The sequence below is a fragment of the Gossypium arboreum genome, chromosome 12, assembly GCF_025698485.1.
Source record: "Gossypium arboreum isolate Shixiya-1 chromosome 12, ASM2569848v2, whole genome shotgun sequence".
In the NCBI taxonomy this organism is placed as follows: Eukaryota; Viridiplantae; Streptophyta; class Magnoliopsida; order Malvales; family Malvaceae; genus Gossypium; species Gossypium arboreum.
The window spans coordinates 67,498,050-67,504,572 of NC_069081.1; positions in this window are offsets into that span (position 1 = coordinate 67,498,050).

The window sequence follows — 6,523 nt, forward strand, 5'->3', positions numbered from 1 at the left end:
AACTGTTGGGTGTAAGCCCAAATCAATCTCAAACATGTCTTGGGCCATAGCCCTTTTCATATTTCATATTTCATAACACCTGGGTCAAGCCTTTTCAAATTTCATATTCTTGGGCAAGCCTTTATTGTAAATGGTATGGCCCTTAGGCCCATTTCAATATCACATATAATTTCAATGAAAGAATGCAACCCATTTGGGAGACTACTCAACCCACCATCCGCTACTCTCCACCCGTACCAACCAACACACCATGTGGGATTAACTCGACCCACCCCGCCATACTCTCTCCATGGCGGCAAATATTGCTTTATCATATCTTGGAGGCCTAGCCTCTTTTAATAATCAGGGCAAAAGCCCTTTCAATAATCTGGGGCATAAGCCCTTTTATAATCGGGGCATAAGCCCTTTTGATAAGCAGGGCATAAGCCCTTTTGATAATCGGGGCATAAGCCCTTTTCACTTCCTCCATCCATATAAAAACCCAACCCAATGCGTTATGATTACATCATGTGCATATCATACATATCATGTGCATATCATACATGTCATGTGCATCTCATACATACCATATTTATCAAAATCCCATGTATTAAAATCATACATAAACCCTAGGGGTATAATGGTCATTTTACCTAGGGGCAAACGGTCATTTTCATGGTATAAGGGTAATCTCATAATTTTACCAAAATTAGGGTTTCCATGTTCATTAACGATTACTAACAATCCATGGGTGCAAACAGTGATTCGGCCCATTTTAGCGAAATCGAGTTATTGGGCCTAAAACCCTAATGGGCCCTACTTAGCCAATTTCGTCATCTAGGCCCATTTAGCCTATATTCCATAACGGTTTTAACGGTCTTATCATGCCATATAATGATTTCGTTTTCTACCAATTTTTACCCAAATGGGCCCGAAAGCCCAATGGGCCCCACTTGACCTCTCGAGGCCCAACTTACCGAGAACGCCAAAATCACATTCTTACCGTTTCCATCGTTCTCGATCATCGTCTCATCGATTCTAACTAACTAGTGAGCGTTCGCTTGCTCACAAGTCCTCGAAATGCCAGAATTTCGGCATTTCGGCTTTTCGGCATTTTATCGCTTTAAGCTATGAAAGGGTTCGTTACACACCTGATTTGCAATATTCCTTGACGAGATCTCCTATGCGATTTGTCCTATAATCAACCACTTATAGATTAGACCATGTTATTATTAAACCAAATCGAAAACTACCTATTATCATCACTTACACATTCGGCCACCATCCACAATGGCCCTTGGGTTCATACCTTTACCGAAGTTGATGACTAGATTTAGTCACTCCGATGATCCAAGCTTTTCACACACTCCTCGATCGGTAGCCTTTAATCCTCACTAGCACCAACAAACCAAATAACACCAAAAACCCTTTTAGCCTTAGTCGATGAGAGGGTTTTCACTTTTCTTAAACCACAAGATACAAATGGAAAGAAGGTTGAATACTTACCAAGAGATCTACTCATTGAAGAACGTTCCAAATACCTTCCTACCCCATATCCGTTGTGAATCCAACTTAAACGTGCGTAGAAAATAGATCTAAATATTAATTCCCGAATCACTAAAATATGAAGCTTTCGGCTTTTCAGAAAATATTAATCTAAGCTATTTAGAGGTTAGTACACACTGTTATGGGTTGAAGTTGAAACACTTCCAAAATCAATCGCCTCGATAACCACCACATCACTCAAACTTAACTAATCCAATATCAATATATGTAAATCCTAAGCACATCGGTCATACGGAACATAAGGGCATATTCATCATTTTACCATACTGAGGGTATTTTGGTAGTTTTACAAATTGAGGGTATTGCGGTAATTTCACAAACCAAGGGTATTTTAGCAATTTTGTAAATCGAGGTAAAACAAGAATTTCGTAAATCAAGGGTAAAACAAGAATTTATAAATCGAGGTAAAATGGTAATTTTGTAAATCGAGGTAAAAGCAGTAATTCTATAAATCGAGGGTAAAACGATAATTATGTAAATCGGGGTAAAATGGTAATTATGTAAATTAGGGTAAAAGCGGTAATTCTATAAATCGAGGTAAAATAGTAATTACAGAACCGAGGGTAAAAGCAGTAATTACGTAAATCGAGGTAAAATGGTAATTTTACAAATCGAGGTAAAAGCAGTAATTCTATAAATCGAGGTAAAACAAGTGAATTACAGTAAATCAAGGGTAAAACAATAATTTTGTATGGCGAGGTAAAAGCAGTAATTACGTAAATCGAGGGTAAAATAGTAATTCATAACCGAGGGTAAAAGCGGTAATTCTATAAATCGAGGTTAAAGCGGTAATTTTACAAATCGAGGATAAAACAGTAATTCTATAAATCGAGGTAAAAGCGGTAATTTCGTAAATCGGAGTACTTTGGTAATTTTACAAGTCGAGGCATTTCAGTAATTGGTAAACTAAAGTATTCTAAACATGGATAACAATACGAATGGGCCTAAAGCCTATTCTCGGCCCAAATGGGCCCACATGCTCGTGTGGCCCTTTTAGCCCAAACCTAGCCACAGATATGCGATTCACCTAGCCTAGTCCAATATTTACTACACAATCAAACAACTTATCCAATTGGGCGTGTAGGCCCATTGGGCCCCATGGCCCCTTTCTACCATCGCGACCAAGTAGCCATCCAACAACAAGAGTAGTGATAAATACACACGATAGGAGACTAGAGTTAATCCACGCCCGAGCACTCTTAGCCGACGCCCAACCCAAACGAGCACGCCATACAATGAAAGGATCGACCAAGAAAGGTACATTTACTCTCTTCATGGTTCCTCTATTTAAAGCCGACTTCACAACCACTCTTATATTAGCTTCGATGTGGGATCCTCCAACATTAGAGTTTAAATTCAACACCAACTCTTGCCCCTGTTAGCAAAATAAATGCTCTTTGCTTGCCATGGGATTCGAACCTATGCCTCCCTTAAATGCTCCACACGCTACTTGCCACTAAGCCGCAAGGCTTTTGTGTCATATTTTATCCCGAATTAATTATAAGGTCTAAAGGCCAAAGTCCGGGTTCCTTTAAAACCAAAATAAATTGCAAGAGCCAAGGCTTGAACCCGGGCTCCCATACAACCTTAATGACGCCACAACCACTAGACTACAAGCTTCCTGTGTCATTTATTTAACACAATAATTTAAAACCCTCATCCAAGCATCCGGGTTTTTTCACTTAATACCAAAATTTTGCTAAAGCCCAAGTTTGAACCCAAGATTTCTCTAACACTTCTCGGGGCCATTAACCACTAAAGCGGACATTTAATTGTGTCATTTCATTGCACAATTAAATACCTATATACAACCTCCTTACGGACCCCCACTCAAGGCCCAATACTTCTAGGCCCAAATTCAGGGTGTTACAAAGAAAGCCAATCCAAAGCCTATATAAACACCCTAAGTATGACTTATAAAGGGCCGGTCCCCTCCAGAACTTTTTTGGAGTACAAAACCACACGCCGGGAATTACTTGAAGAAAACCAGACGATCCATCCCAAAAGCCGGAGCTATTCCAAGACTGAAGATCTCTCTCAGAATTCCTTCAGGGGTTTTAGAGTTTTCTTTATGTTTTGTTATTTTCATACTTTTGAGATGTACTCTTATTTTATTATGAACTAAACCCCTTAGATACCTAAGGGGGTTGAAACCTATGATGTATCTTGTTATTATTATCTGAACTGTATGATAAATACTTGATTTGTTCTTAATTATGTGTTTTTAATGTTTGAGTTAATATTCCGAGTATTTATTCATGATTTGATGTGCTTATGCAAAGGATCAAAAGTCCCTATCTAAGAGTAGATTTGGCATAATTAAGCGAAGTTGATCGAATGCCTAGAAATAGGGTTACGAGATTTTGCTGGATTAGGGTGAAACCTAATATGGGAGTCTATAGATCGATTTACTGCTTCCCTAGGGGTTTTAATTAAGAAAGAGATTTCGAATAATTCAACTGAGGGTTAGACATTATTAGTCTCAAAAGAGATAATAATATAGGTTAGGGAGTCTCACGGATCAAGTCAAGTGAATAAATCGTCTGGCTTAGAGTCAGATAACAAGTGAAATCTAGGTGGATTCCTCCTTGGGTGTCATCTCTATCAATTACTTTTCTTCAAGCCTTTTTCCAAATTTTCTCTTTGCTTTAGTTTAATTAGTTAATTAGTTTAGTTAATTAGTTTAATGAACAACCCCTCTTTATTTCTAGGTTAAATAATAAAAAGATAGTTATTACTAGTACTTTTGGTTTCCTTGCGTACGACATCCCGGTCTTGCCATTACTATACTATTGTTCGATAGGTGGGCTTGCCTTTTTGTCATGATAATAGTTAGTTTAGGTTTGATCTTCATTATAAATATTTATTATTTGTTACGAATCACGCGATCAGATAGCACTCTGAATTGGGTTCAATCTTTTTTTTCTTTAATTTAATTTAAAGATGTTTGCTATGTGTTCTTTGTTGTTGTTTACAACAATGTTAGCTTAATTTTATTTAAGCTAGGATGATTGCTTTGATGAAATAATATTTATTAGATTCATGTTTATAATGTTTGTGCCTCAATTGATCATGTTTTCAATTACAATCAAGTCTGTATTTCATTCATACGTGATTAAAATACATCTGAATTAGCTGAGTGGTCCTAACCAGATGACAACTAGTGGACGCATAATTGAAATGTGCATGCTCAATTTAGATCCTAACCCAATTAAATTGCAGGTTGCATAACAACCCTAACCAGGCTATGTTATCTGCATAGTTTTTAGATTTGTCTGATTAAACTGTTTCAAACCTAACACATCCCCGTTACCTCGCACGAATGCTAAGAATCCCTTAGTAAATAAGGATAAGTAAAATGTGTATTTACTAAGTAAATTATTTTGAAAGGACCGGCGTGGTTTCCAAACTCATGAAAGATCGAGTTGCCATGGAATGTTTTTCTGAATATTATTAAGCATGTTGATAATAAGTTGAGTTTAATTAAAGTAATTGTCCTAGTTTATTTATTTTATAATTGTCGCAAATTGTGTTTAATTTTGCTAAAATCTATTTCATTCATATAGTTTGCATACTTAGTTTAATTTACATTAGGAATCACTGCATTTAGTCTAATATATTTTAATCATCACGTCTCAACTAAATTGTGTTTTTATTTACCAAATTGTTAATATAATTTTACAAATTGACTTAGCACAAATACAATCCCTGTGGAGATGATAACTTGATACTTACTTATTACTTGATAACTGTTGTGCACATTTGCACAAACCTACGCGTTACACTTATGAATTGTCGACGCAATATTCTTTCATCTGAATGTGATTCATCCATTGGGAATTTAGAAGGTTCAAGTTGCTAAAATGATCATTTGCCTTAGTAAATTTTTGTAACCTTGCTAGTTTCTGTTTTACTTTAGGACAAGTAAAAACTCAAGTGTGGGGGTGTGAAACACTAGAAAGAACATAGGTTTTCCCCTTACTTATTGGTTAATTTGTTCCCATTTAGTTATCCTTAGTATACATTTTAGCATTTTCAGTTTAGTAAATTGCATTTTATAACTCAGTGAATCCTAGCCTATTTTATCCTTAATTTTGCTATCTTTTTGCATTAATGTCGCTGCATAAGTGAATTCCAGATTGCGTCTAGAATTATCACCGCACCTGATAGCTATCCGGATAAGAATGTTTTTATTGTTTAATCTTGGAGTTTGAATTTTTTTAACACGAAAGTGTTATTGCAGTCACTGACATTGGAAAGTACAGTGATAGTTTGAACCAACAAGCATTACAACGGATGTTGAGTGAGGATTAAAAGAATTTAGTCCACTTGTTCTTAATAGTATCATACTGCCATCATCAAAAGGTGACGTTAGTATGCATGTTTAAGTCTCAGATTAAATAGAAGAGTAATGTTGAGTAAGATATACATTGAACTTTATTGCTTCGACAATCATCTATCTTTTTATACCTTGTGAGTACTTAGTATTCTGCTAAAGATTCATGTTGGGGATCCCAGTTTATCATTATCATATTTTATTTTCTTGTTTTCAAGTTATTGCATCGGCAACTATTCTCACAATTTATCTCGTTTCTATCTAGTTGTTTTAATGACATTAATAGACAAAAGACTACCATCCCTGTGGGATTGTTATCCACAGGTTCACATCTGTCTACTACACTTGCATGGACAGTGTACGCTTGCACATTATTGTTGTGACGTTAAACAGCTGATCAAATTTTTGGCACCGTTGCTGGGGATGGCTTTTTTTTATGTTTATTTTTATTTTTGTGTGTTTTTGCACTTTATTTTCCTTATATAATATTTAGTATTCACTAACTGGCTTTCTTTGTTGCTATTTCTTTAACTTCAATTTAGGGTTTTATGACCCAAAGTAAATCGGGTTTTCTTGCCAATTTTGATCCAAAAATTAAAAGGTCTATTCAGAGTAGACTTCGAGAATAAAAAAATATGGCCT